This window comes from Ambystoma mexicanum, chromosome 11 (genome assembly GCF_040938575.1).
Source record: "Ambystoma mexicanum isolate Mex_15411 chromosome 11, UKY_AmexF1_1, whole genome shotgun sequence".
In the NCBI taxonomy this organism is placed as follows: Eukaryota; Metazoa; Chordata; class Amphibia; order Caudata; family Ambystomatidae; genus Ambystoma; species Ambystoma mexicanum.
In genome coordinates this window covers 822,889,125-822,902,048 of record NC_090934.1, presented here as the reverse complement: position 1 = coordinate 822,902,048, position 12,924 = coordinate 822,889,125, and the positions used below count along the sequence as shown (strand labels likewise).

Below are 12,924 nucleotides of genomic sequence, written 5' to 3'. Positions count from 1 at the left end.
GCAGTCTAATGCACTGCAGTGCTAAGAGAGGCATGCCTTTTTCAGAAAAAAGTTCAGGTTTTCTGCCAATCAGAAAAAAATAGCAATGCAATCAGGCCAAAGGCAGAACACACATGCCAGTGAGTCTCTGTGGCGCAATTGGTTAGCGCGTTCGGCTGTTAACCGAAAAGACGCTGCTGTTTTTGGCACAAAGACACAGAGTGTTCCACTCAGTAAACCTGAGTCATTTCTCCCGTGTTCTCTGGGTTCAGCCTACTGTCCCCTTTTAACACAAGTGCGCAACTGTGGCTTTCTCCTCATAGCAAGTTATGCCTACACAGAGGACATTTGGTGCACTGTTGATGGGCTCTGTCCTCTACTAAATCCCCTGTGTTTGTGGATTACGGGAGGTAGGGAAGTGCTTGATACCCTGATTTGCTGTGGGAAATAGAGCTATTTTAGAAATATTTTCAGGTTGCCTGGGAAGCATAAGCAAACAGCACACCAATCAGGCCCCAGTGTAAGCACTGCATGAGTCTCTGTGGCGCAATCGGTTAGCGCGTTCGGCTCTTAATCGTAAGGTTGGTGGTTCAAGCCCACCCAGGGACGATGCATTTTGTCTCAAAAATTCAGCATGACCAACTATGAACTTCTGTTTACCTCTCGCAGGTCTCGTCTGCTGACGTCCAAAAAATCCAATAAACTGTAAGCAATTCTTCTAGCTTGCTTTAGTTTTTCAAAACTTGCCATTCAATTCATAAACATCAAGACTTCATGGGAAGGGTTTGGCTGCAGCGTGTACTGATGCACAGAAGGAAGCTATCCTAGCCAGTCTACTTAAAGAAGCAATGAGGCTCTGCAGGTGCATGTACGTCTCCTACCTTTATTCTGTCATCAGACACACCAGGTGGACTGCCACAAGGACCTCGTGGTGCAATGGTAGCGCGTCTGACTCCAGATCAGAAGGTTGCGTGTTCAAATCACGTCGGGGTCATATTTGCTTTTCCCACTCTGAAATACAAAATTGCTCTTCAGTATCTCGTTATTTCAACCTGACTGCATCTTTATGCTCTGGGCCTAGTTGTTCTGGCGTTTCGAATGTAAGCTTTGCAGCAGGGAAGTATCATATTGACAGACACCCATGAAGGACATGGTCAACCTTTAAAGCAGGCCAATCTCTATGTTTTACTGGAAGCAGCAGAAGTATTTCCTCTTTACCATCTCTTCAAGTGGGCCTGACTGATGTGCTGTTTTGTGCACGCTACGTGGGCTTTGTAAAGCATACCTCTGCCATTTGCATGGCCTCCTAGCGCTGTCAATATTTTCGTGTAATCGCTGAATGCTGCACTGTCCTGGGAACTCTAGGTGTGACCAAACGATATATGCTGGGGCCCCGAAAGGGGGTCGGCAGTCTAGTGGCAATGCCCATCACTTTGCAGTTTGGGTTTGTGAGTTCAGGTACCGGTCTGGTGTCAGAAACCTGTAAGCGCCCTCCCAATCAACTGTCGGTCCTGGATTGTGAGGATTTCCCCTTATACTGGTCTCAGTAGACACATTTCCATTTTACTTTTTCACTCTCGCATTGCCTATTTCTCTCTCTCTCATAGTTACATTATAGACAAGAGAGACATTGTCAGCGAGAGGGCTTCACAGCACCTTCCCCCCTTTCCCTAAGTGCATTGCAAGGGGCTCTGGGAGGCGTGCACATTTGTCTGAAACACAAAGATCCACTGGCAATAAAAAGCGTAGGTCCCTAGTTTGCATTTCTTAGAATTTGAGGTGACACTCAGAGTTGTCTCGGGCGTGACTGTACCTTTCATAGGAGATGTGCTAATCCCCAAACCCTCTTCCTTTGTCCCAGTAATCTGTCTTAGTGCCTCTAGCAAGTTGTTTTCTGAAACAAAGCTTACCTGAACATCCTGTAAAATTGGTAACTTTTCAGTAGCAGTACAGTGCAGTATATAGCATTCCTGTTGCGCACAGCATCTAGATCCAAAAATTGCTTACTCTACTCCAGAAATTAGAATTCACCCAGTCAAACAGAGGGATCTATAAAGAGCATGGCAAGTAGTTAACATAAGCTACTTCCCCCAAGTTCTCTTGGTGCACTCTGCTGCCCTCTTTTAACAGAAGAATGCAACTGCAGGTCTTGCTTCTCAGCAAGGTACCTACATATAGAATCCTTGGTGCACTCTTGCTAAATCTGCTGGAATGTGTCTTCTATTGTGCCCAAGGTGGTTGTGTATTTGGGGACTCAGGGAAGCAAGGGAGCAGTCTAATGCACTGCAGTGCTAAGAGAGGCATGCCTTTTTCAGAAAAAAGTTCAGGTTTTCTGCCAATCAGAAAAAAATAGCAATGCAATCAGGCCAAAGGCAGAACACACATGCCAGTGAGTCTCTGTGGCACAATTGGTTAGCGCGTTCGGCTGTTAACCGAAAAGACGCTGCTGTTTTTGGCACAAAGACACAGAGTGTTCCACTCAGTAAACCTGAGTCATTTCTCCCGTGTTCTCTGGGTTCAGCCTACTGTCCCCTTTTAACACAAGTGCGCAACTGTGGCTTTCTCCTCATAGCAAGTTATGCCTACACAGAGGACATTTGGTGCACTGTTGATGGGCTCTGTCCTCTACTAAATCCCCTGTGTTTGTGGATTAGGGGAGGTAGGGAAGTGCTTGATACCCTGATTTGCTGTGGGAAATAGAGCTATTTTAGAAATGTTTTCAGGTTGCCTGGGAAGCATAAGCAAACAGCACACCAATCAGGCCCCTGTGTAAGAACTGCATGAGTCTCTGTGGTGCAATCGGTTAGCGCGTTCGGCTGTTAACCGAAGCCCACCCAGGGACGATGCATTTTGGCTCAAAAATTCAGCATGACCAACTATGAACTTCTGTTTACCTCTCGCAGGTCTCGTCTGCTGACGTCCAAAAAATCCAATAAACTGCAAGCAATTCTTCTCGCTTGCTTTAGTTTTTCAAAACTTGCCATTCAATTCATAAACATCAAGACTTCATGGGAAGGGTTTGGCTGCAGCGTGTACTGATGCACAGAAGGAAGCTATCCTAGCCAGTCTACTTAAAGAAGCAATGAGGCTCTGCAGGTGCATGTACGTCTCCTACCTTTATTCTGTCATCAGACACACCAGGTGGACTGCCACAAGGACCTCGTGGCGCAATGGTAGCGCGTCTGACTCTAGATCAGAAGGTTGCGTGTTCAAATCACGTCGGGGTCATATTTGCTTTTCCCACTCTGAAATACAAAATTGCTCTTCAGTATCTCGTTATTTCAACCTGACTGCATCTTTGTGCTCTGGGCCTAGTTGTTCTGGCGTTTCGAATGTAAGCTTTGGAGCAGGGAAGTATCATATTGACAGACACCCATGAAGGACATGGTCAACCTTTAAAGCAGGCCAATCTCTATGTTTTACTGGATGCAGCAGAAGTATTTCCTCTTTACCATCTCTTCAAGTGGGCCTGACTGATGTGCTGTTTTGTGCATGCTACGTGGGCTTTGTAAAGCATACCTCTGCCATTTGCATGGCCTCCTAGCGCTGTCAATATTTTCGTGTAATCGCTGAATGCTGCACTGTCCTGGGAACTCTAGGTGTGACCAAACGATATATGCTGGGGCCCCGAAAGGGGGTCGGCAGTCTAGTGGCAATGGGCATCACTTTGCAGTTTGGGTTTGTGAGTTCAGGTACCGGTCTGGTGTCGGAAACCTGTAAGCGCCCTCCCAATCAACTGTCGGTCCTGGATTGTGAGGATTTCCCCTTATACTGGTCTCAGTAGACACATTTCCATTTTACTTTTTCACTCTCGCATTGCCTATTTCTCTCTCTCTCATAGTTACATTATAGACAAGAGAGACATTGTCAGCGAGAGGGTTGCACAGCACCTTCCCCCCTTTCCCTAAGTGCATTGCAAGGGGCTCTGGGAGGCGTGCACATTTGTCTGAAACACAAAGATCCACTGGCAATAAAAAGCGTAGGTCCCTAGTTTGCATTTCTTAGAATTTGAGGTGACACTCAGAGTTGTCTCGGGCGTGACTGTACCTTTCATAGGAGATGTGCTAATCCCCAAACCCTCTTCCTTTTTCCCAGTAATATGTCTTAGTGCCTCTAGCAAGTTGTTTTCTGAAACAAAGCTTACCTGAACATCCTGTAAAATTGGTAACTTTTCAGTAGCAGTACAGTGCAGTATATAGCATTCCTGTTGCGCACAGCATCTAGATCCAAAAATTGCTTACTCTACCCCAGAAATTAGAATTCACCCAGTCAAACAGAGGGATCTATAAAGAGCATGGCAAGTAGTTAACATAAGCTACTTCCCCCAAGTTCTCTTGGTGAACTCTGCTGCCCTCTTTTAACAGAAGAATGCAACTGCAGGTCTTGCTTCTCAGCAAGGTACCTACATATAGAATCCTTGGTGCACTCTTGCTAAATCTGCTGGAATGTGTCTTCTATTGTGCCCAAGGTGGTTGTGTATTTGGGGACTCAGGGAAGCAAGGGAGCAGTCTAATGCACTGCAGTGCTAAGAGAGGCATGCCTTTTTCAGAAAAAAGTTCAGGTTTTCTGCCAATCAGAAAAAAATAGCAATGCAATCAGGCCAAAGGCAGAACACACATGCCAGTGAGTCTCTGTGGCGCAATTGGTTAGCGCGTTCGGCTGTTAACCGAAAAGACGCTGCTGTTTTGGGCACAAAGACACAGAGTGTTCCACTCAGTAAACCTGAGTCATTTCTCCCGTGTTCTCTGGGTTCAGCCTACTGTCCCCTTTTAAGACAAGTGCGCAACTGTGGCTTTCTCCTCATAGCAAGTTATGCCTACACAGAGGGCATTTGGTGCACTGTTGATGGGCTCTGTCCTCTACTAAATCCCCTGTGTTTGTGGATTACGGGAGGTAGGGAAGTGCTTGATACCCTGATTTGCTGTGGGAAATAGAGCTATTTTAGAAATATTTTCAGGTTGCCTGGGGAGCATAAGCAAACAGCACACCAATCAGGCCCCAGAGTAAGCACTGCATGAGTCTCTGTGGCGCAATCGGTTAGCGCGTTCGGCTGTTAATCGAAAGGTTGGTGGTTCAAGCCCACCCAGGGACGATGCGTTTTGGCTCAAAAATTCAGCATGACCAACTATGAACTTCTGTTTACCTCTCGCAGGTCTCGTCTGCTGACGTCCAAAAAATCCAATAAACTGTAAGCAATTCTTCTAGCTTGCTTTAGTTTTTCAAAACTTGCCATTCAATTCATAAACATCAAGACTTCATGGGAAGGGTTTGGCTGCAGCGTGTACTGATGCACAGAAGGAAGCTATCCTAGCCAGTCTACTTAAAGAAGCAATGAGGCTCTGCAGGTGCATGTACGTCTCCTACCTTTATTCTGTCATCAGACACACCAGGTGGACTGCCACAAGGACCTCGTGGCGCAATGGTAGCGCGTCTGACTCCAGATCAGAAGGTTGCGTGTTCAAATCACGTCGGGGTCATATTTGCTTTTCCCACTCTGAAATATAAAATTGCTCTTCAGTATCTCGTTATTTCAACCTGACTGCATCTTTGTGCTCTGGGCCTAGTGGTTCTGGCGTTTCGAATGTAAACTTTGCAGCAGGGAAGTATCATATTGACAGACACCCATGAAGGACATGGTCAACCTTTAAAGCAGGCCAATCTCTATGTTTTACTGGATGCAGCAGAAGTATTTCCTCTTTACCATCTCTTCAAGTGGGCCTGACTGATGTGCTGTTTTGTGCACACTACGTGGGCTTTGTAAAGCATACCTCTGCCATTTGCATGGCCTCCTAGCGCTGTCAATATTTTCGTGTAATCGCTGAATGCTGCACTGTCCTGGGAAATCTAGGTGTGACTAAAGGATATATGCTGGGGCCCCGAAAGGGGGTCGGCAGTCTAGTGGCAATGCCCATCACTTTGCAGTTTGGGTTTGTGAGTTCAGGTACCGGTCTGGTGTCAGAAAACTGTAAGCGCCCTCCCAATCAACTGTCGGTCCTGGATTGTGAGGATTTCCCCTTATACTGGTCTCAGTAGACACATTTCCATTTTACTTTTTCACTCTCGCATTGCCTATTTCTCTCTCTCTCATAGTTACATTATAGACAAGAGAGACATTGTCAGCGAGAGGGTTGCACAGCACCTTCCCCCATTTCCCTAAGTGCATTGCAAGGGGCTCTGGGAGGCGTGCACATTTGTCTGAAACACAAAGATCCACTGGCAATAAAAAGCGTAGGTCCCTAGTTTGCATTTCTTAAAATTTGAAGTGACACTCAGAGTTGTCTCGGGCGTGACTGTACCTTTCATAGGAGATGTGCTAATCCCCAAACCCTCTTCCTTTGTCCCAGTAATCTGTCTTAGTGCCTCTAGCAAGTAGTTTTCTGAAACAAAGCTTACCTGAACATCCTGTAAAATTGGTAACTATTCAGTAGCAGTACAGTGCAGTATATAGCATTCCTGTTGCGCACAGCATCTAGATCCAAAAATTGCTTACTCTACCCCAGAAATTAGAATTCACCCAGTCAAACAGAGGGATCTATAAAGAGCATGGCAAGTAGTTAACATAAGCTACTTCCCCCAAGTTCTCTTGGTGCACTCTGCTGCCCTCTTTTAACAGAAGAATGCAACTGCAGGTCTTGCTTCTCAGCAAGGTACCTACATATAGAATCCTTGGTGCACTCTTGCTAAATCTGCTGGAATGTGTCTTCTATTGTGCCCAAGGTGGTTGTGTATTTGGGGACTCAGGGAAGCAAGGGAGCAGTCTAATGCACTGCAGTGCTAAGAGAGGCATGCCTTTTTCAGAAAAAAGTTCAGGTTTTCTGCCAATCAGAACAAAATAGCAATGCAATCAGGCCAAAGGCAGAACACACATGCCAGTGAGTCTCTGTGGCGCAATTGGTTAGCGCGTTCGGCTGTTAACCGAAAAGACGCTGCTGTTTTTGGCACAAACACACAGAGTGTTCCACTCAGTAAACCTGAGTCATTTCTCCCGTGTTCTCTGGGTTCAGCCTACTGTCCCCTTTTAACACAAGTGCGCAACTGTGGCTTTCTCCTCATAGCAAGTTATGCCTATACAGAGGACATTTGGTGCACTGTTGATGGGCTCTGTCCTCTACTAAATCCCCTGTGTTTGTGGATTAGGGGAGGTAGGGAAGTGCTTGATACCCTGATTTGCTGTGGGAAATAGAGCTATTTTAGAAATATTTTCAGGTTGCCTGGGAAGCATAAGCAAACAGCACACCAATCAGGCCCCTGTGTAAGAACTGCATGAGTCTCTGTGGCGCAATCGGTTAGCGCGTTCGGCTGTTAACCAAAAGGTTGGTGGTTCAAGCCCACCCAGGGACGGTGCATTTTGGCTCAAAAATTCAGCGTGACCAACTATGGACTTCTGTTTACCTCTCGCAGGTCTCGTCTGCTGACGTCCAAAAAATCCAATAAACTGCAAGCAATTCTTCTCGCTTGCTTTAGTTTTTCAAAACTTGCCATTCAATTCATAAACATCAAGACTTCATGGGAAGGGTTTGGCTGCAGCGTGTACTGATGCACAGAAGGAAGCTATCCTAGCCAGTCTACTTAAAGAAGCAATGAGGCTCTGCAGGTTCATGCACGTCTCCTACCTTTATTCTGTCATCAGACACACCAGGTGGATTGCCACAAGGACCTCGTGGCGCAATGGTAGCGTCTGACTCCAGATCAGAAGGTTGTGTGTTCAAATCACGTCGGGGTCATACTTCCTTTTCCCACTCTGAAATACAAAATTGCTCTTCAGTATCTCGTTATTTCAACCTGACTGCATCTTTATGCTCTGGGCCTAGTTGTTCTGGCGTTTCGAATGTAAGCTTTGCAGCAGGGAAGTATCATATTGACAGACACCCATGAAGGACATGGTCAACCTTTAAAGCAGGCCAATCTCTATGTTTTACTGGATGCAGCAGAAGTATTTCCTCTTTACCATCTCTTCAAGTGGGCCTGACTGATGTGCTGTTTTGTGCACGCTACGTGGGCTTTGTAAAGCATACCTCTGCCATTTGCATGGCCTCCTAGCGCTGTCAATATTTTCGTGTAATCGCTGAATGCTGCACTGTCCTGGGAACTCTAGGTGTGACCAAACGATATATGCTGGGGCCCCGAAAGGGGGTCGGCAGTCTAGTGGCAATGCCCATCACTTTGCAGTTTGGGTTTGTGAGTTCAGGTACCGGTCTGGTGTCAGAAACCTGTAAGCGCCCTCCCAATCAACTGTCGGTCCTGGATTGTGAGGATTTCCCCTTATACTGGTCTCAGTAGACACATTTCCATTTTACTTTTTCACTCTCGCATTGCCTATTTCTCTCTCTCTCATAGTTACATTATAGACAAGAGAGACATTGTCAGCGAGAGGGCTTCACAGCACCTTCCCCCCTTTCCCTAAGTGCATTGCAAGGGGCTCTGGGAGGCGTGCACATTTGTCTGAAACACAAAGATCCACTGGCAATAAAAAGCGTAGGTCCCTAGTTTGCATTTCTTAGAATTTGAGGTGACACTCAGAGTTGTCTCGGGCGTGACTGTACCTTTCATAGGAGATGTGCTAATCCCCAAACCCTCTTCCTTTGTCCCAGTAATCTGTCTTAGTGCCTCTAGCAAGTTGTTTTCTGAAACAAAGCTTACCTGAACATCCTGTAAAATTGGTAACTTTTCAGTAGCAGTACAGTGCAGTATATAGCATTCCTGTTGCGCACAGCATCTAGATCTAAAAATTGCTTACTCTACCCCAGAAATTAGAATTCACCCAGTCAAACAGAGGGATCTATAAAGAGCATGGCAAGTAGTTAACATAAGCTACTTCCCCCAAGTTCTCTTGGTGCACTCTGCTGCCCTCTTTTAACAGAAGAATGCAACTGCAGGTCTTGCTTCTCAGCAAGGTACCTACATATAGAATCCTTGGTGCACTCTTGCTAAATCTGCTGGAATGTGTCTTCTATTGTGCCCAAGGTGGTTGTGTATTTGGGGACTCAGGGAAGCAAGGGAGCAGTCTAATGCACTGCAGTGCTAAGAGAGGCATACCTTTTTCAGAAAAAAGTTCAGGTTTTCTGCCAATCAGAAAAAAATAGCAATGCAATCAGGCCAAAGGCAGAACACACATGCCAGTGAGTCTCTGTGGCACAATTGGTTAGCGCGTTCGGCTGTTAACCGAAAAGACGCTGCTGTTTTTGGCACAAAGACACAGAGTGTTCCACTCAGTAAACCTGAGTCATTTCTCCCGTGTTCTCTGGGTTCAGCCTACTGTCCCCTTTTAACACAAGTGCGCAACTGTGGCTTTCTCCTCATAGCAAGTTATGCCTACACAGAGGACATTTGGTGCACTGTTGATGGGCTCTGTCCTCTACTAAATCCCCTGTGTTTGTGGATTAGGGGAGGTAGGGAAGTGCTTGATACCCTGATTTGCTGTGGGAAATAGAGCTATTTTAGAAATATTTTCAGGTTGCCTGGGAAGCATAAGCAAACAGCACACCAATCAGGCCCCTGTGTAAGAACTGCATGAGTCTCTGTGGCGCAATCGGTTAGCGCGTTCGGCTGTTAACCGAAGCCCACCCAGGGACGGTGCATTTTGGCTCAAAAATTCAGCGTGACCAACTATGGACTTCTGTTTACCTCTCGCAGGTCTCGTCTGCTGACGTCCAAAAAATCCAATGAACTGCAAGCAATTCTTCTCGCTTGCTTTAGTTTTTCAAAACTTGCCATTTAATTCATAAACATCAAGACTTCATGGGAAGGGTTTGGCTGCAGCGTGTACTGATGCACAGAAGGAAGCTATCCTAGCCAGTCTACTTAAAGAAGCAATGAGGCTCTGCAGGTTCATGCACGTCTCCTACCTTTATTCTGTCATCAGACACACCAGGTGGATTGCCACAAGGACCTCGTGGCGCAATGGTAGCGTCTGACTCCAGATCAGAAGGTTGTGTGTTCAAATCACGTCGGGGTCATACTTCCTTTTCCCACTCTGAAATACAAAATTGCTCTTCAGTATCTCGTTATTTCAACCTGACTGCATCTTTATGCTCTGGGCCTAGTTGTTCTGGCGTTTCGAATGTAAGCTTTGCAGCAGGGAAGTATCATATTGACAGACACCCATGAAGGACATGGTCAACCTTTAAAGCAGGCCAATCTCTATGTTTTACTGGATGCAGCAGAAGTATTTCCTCTTTACCATCTCTTCAAGTGGGCCTGACTGATGTGCTGTTTTGTGCACGCTACGTGGGCTTTGTAAAGCATACCTCTGCCATTTGCATGGCCTCCTAGCGCTGTCAATATTTTCGTGTAATCGCTGAATGCTGCACTGTCCTGGGAACTCTAGGTGTGACCAAACGATATATGCTGGGGCCCCGAAAGGGGGTCGGCAGTCTAGTGGCAATGCCCATCACTTTGCAGTTTGGGTTTGTGAGTTCAGGTACCGGTCTGGTGTCAGAAACCTGTAAGCGCCCTCCCAATCAACTGTCGGTCCTGGATTGTGAGGATTTCCCCTTATACTGGTCTCAGTAGACACATTTCCATTTTACTTTTTCACTCTCGCATTGCCTATTTCTCTCTCTCTCATAGTTACATTATAGACAAGAGAGACATTGTCAGCGAGAGGGCTTCACAGCACCTTCCCCCCTTTCCCTAAGTGCATTGCAAGGGGCTCTGGGAGGCGTGCACATTTGTCTGAAACACAAAGATCCACTGGCAATAAAAAGCGTAGGTCCCTAGTTTGCATTTCTTAGAATTTGAGGTGACACTCAGAGTTGTCTCGGGCGTGACTGTACCTTTCATAGGAGATGTGCTAATCCCCAAACCCTCTTCCTTTGTCCCAGTAATCTGTCTTAGTGCCTCTAGCAAGTTGTTTTCTGAAACAAAGCTTACCTGAACATCCTGTAAAATTGGTAACTTTTCAGTAGCAGTACAGTGCAGTATATAGCATTCCTGTTGCGCACAGCATCTAGATCCAAAAATTGCTTACTCTACCCCAGAAATTAGAATTCACCCAGTCAAACAGAGGGATCTATAAAGAGCATGGCAAGTAGTTAACATAAGCTACTTCCCCCAAGTTCTCTTGGTGCACTCTGCTGCCCTCTTTTAACAGAAGAATGCAACTGCAGGTCTTGCTTCTCAGCAAGGTACCTACATATAGAATCCTTGGTGCACTCTTGCTAAATCTGCTGGAATGTGTCTTCTATTGTGCCCAAGGTGGTTGTGTATTTGGGGACTCAGGGAAGCAAGGGAGCAGTCTAATGCACTGCAGTGCTAAGAGAGGCATGCCTTTTTCAGAAAAAAGTTCAGGTTTTCTGCCAATCAGAAAAAAATAGCAATGCAATCAGGCCAAAGGCAGAACACACATGCCAGTGAGTCTCTGTGGCACAATTGGTTAGCGCATTCGGCTGTTAACCGAAAAGACGCTGCTGTTTTTGGCACAAAGACACAGAGTGTTCCACTCAGTAAACCTGAGTCATTTCTCCCGTGTTCTCTGGGTTCAGCCTACTGTCCCCTTTTAACACAAGTGCGCAACTGTGGCTTTCTCCTCATAGCAAGTTATGCCTACACAGAGGACATTTGGTGCACTGTTGATGGGCTCTGTCCTCTACTAAATCCCCTGTGTTTGTGGATTAGGGGAGGTAGGGAAGTGCTTGATACCCTGATTTGCTGTGGGAAATAGAGCTATTTTAGAAATATTTTCAGGTTGCCTGGGAAGCATAAGCAAACAGCACACCAATCAGGCCCCTGTGTAAGAACTGCATGAGTCTCTGTGGCGCAATCGGTTAGCGCGTTCGGCTGTTAACCGAAGCCCACCCAGGGACGGTGCATTTTGGCTCAAAAATTCAGCGTGACCAACTATGGACTTCTGTTTACCTCTCGCAGGTCTCGTCTGCTGACGTCCAAAAAATCCAATAAACTGCAAGCAATTCTTCTCGCTTGCTTTAGTTTTTCAAAACTTGCCATTTAATTCATAAACATCAAGACTTCATGGGAAGGGTTTGGCTGCAGCGTGTACTGATGCACAGAAGGAAGCTATCCTAGCCAGTCTACTTAAAGAAGCAATGAGGCTCTGCAGGTTCATGCACGTCTCCTACCTTTATTCTGTCATCAGACACACCAGGTGGATTGCCACAAGGACCTCGTGGCGCAATGGTAGCGTCTGACTCCAGATCAGAAGGTTGTGTGTTCAAATCACGTCGGGGTCATACTTCCTTTTCCCACTCTGAAATACAAAATTGCTCTTCAGTATCTCGTTATTTCAACCTGACTGCATCTTTATGCTCTGGGCCTAGTTGTTCTGGCGTTTCGAATGTAAGCTTTGCAGCAGGGAAGTATCATATTGACAGACACCCATGAAGGACATGGTCAACCTTTAAAGCAGGCCAATCTCTATGTTTTACTGGATGCAGCAGAAGTATTTCCTCTTTACCATCTCTTCAAGTGGGCCTGACTGATGTGCTGTTTTGTGCATGCTACGTGGGCTTTGTAAAGCATACCTCTGCCATTTGCATGGCCTCCTAGCGCTGTCAATATTTTCGTGTAATCGCTGAATGCTGCACTGTCCTGGGAACTCTAGGTGTGACCAAACGATATATGCTGGGGCCCCGAAAGGGGGTCGGCAGTCTAGTGGCAATGGGCATCACTTTGCAGTTTGGGTTTGTGAGTTCAGGTACCGGTCTGGTGTCGGAAACCTGTAAGCGCCCTCCCAATCAACTGTCGGTCCTGGATTGTGAGGATTTCCCCTTATACTGGTCTCAGTAGACACATTTCCATTTTACTTTTTCACTCTCGCATTGCCTATTTCTCTCTCTCTCATAGTTACATTATAGACAAGAGAGACATTGTCAGCGAGAGGGTTGCACAGCACCTTCCCCCCTTTCCCTAAGTCCATTGCAAGGGGCTCTGGGAGGCGTGCACATTTGTCTGAAACACAAAGATCCACTGGCAATAAAAAGCGTAGGT

General features: G+C 46.3%; 4 non-coding genes across 4 annotated transcripts; all 4 read left to right on the top strand.

Moving 5' to 3' along the window:
* Window positions 1-901: 901 nt before the first annotated feature.
* Window positions 902-973, top strand: TRNAW-CCA (transfer RNA tryptophan (anticodon CCA)). Its single transcript has one exon. It is a non-coding gene; the product is annotated as a tRNA-Trp (tRNA).
* A 4,024-nt stretch (window positions 974-4,997) lies between these two features.
* TRNAN-GUU (transfer RNA asparagine (anticodon GUU)) lies at window positions 4,998-5,071 on the top strand. The gene has a single exon. It is a non-coding gene; the product is annotated as a tRNA-Asn (tRNA).
* A 313-nt stretch (window positions 5,072-5,384) lies between these two features.
* Window positions 5,385-5,456, top strand: TRNAW-CCA (transfer RNA tryptophan (anticodon CCA)). The gene has a single exon. It is a non-coding gene; the product is annotated as a tRNA-Trp (tRNA).
* A 1,790-nt stretch (window positions 5,457-7,246) lies between these two features.
* On the top strand, window positions 7,247-7,320 carry TRNAN-GUU (transfer RNA asparagine (anticodon GUU)). Its single transcript has one exon. It is a non-coding gene; the product is annotated as a tRNA-Asn (tRNA).
* Window positions 7,321-12,924: the final 5,604 nt, after the last annotated feature.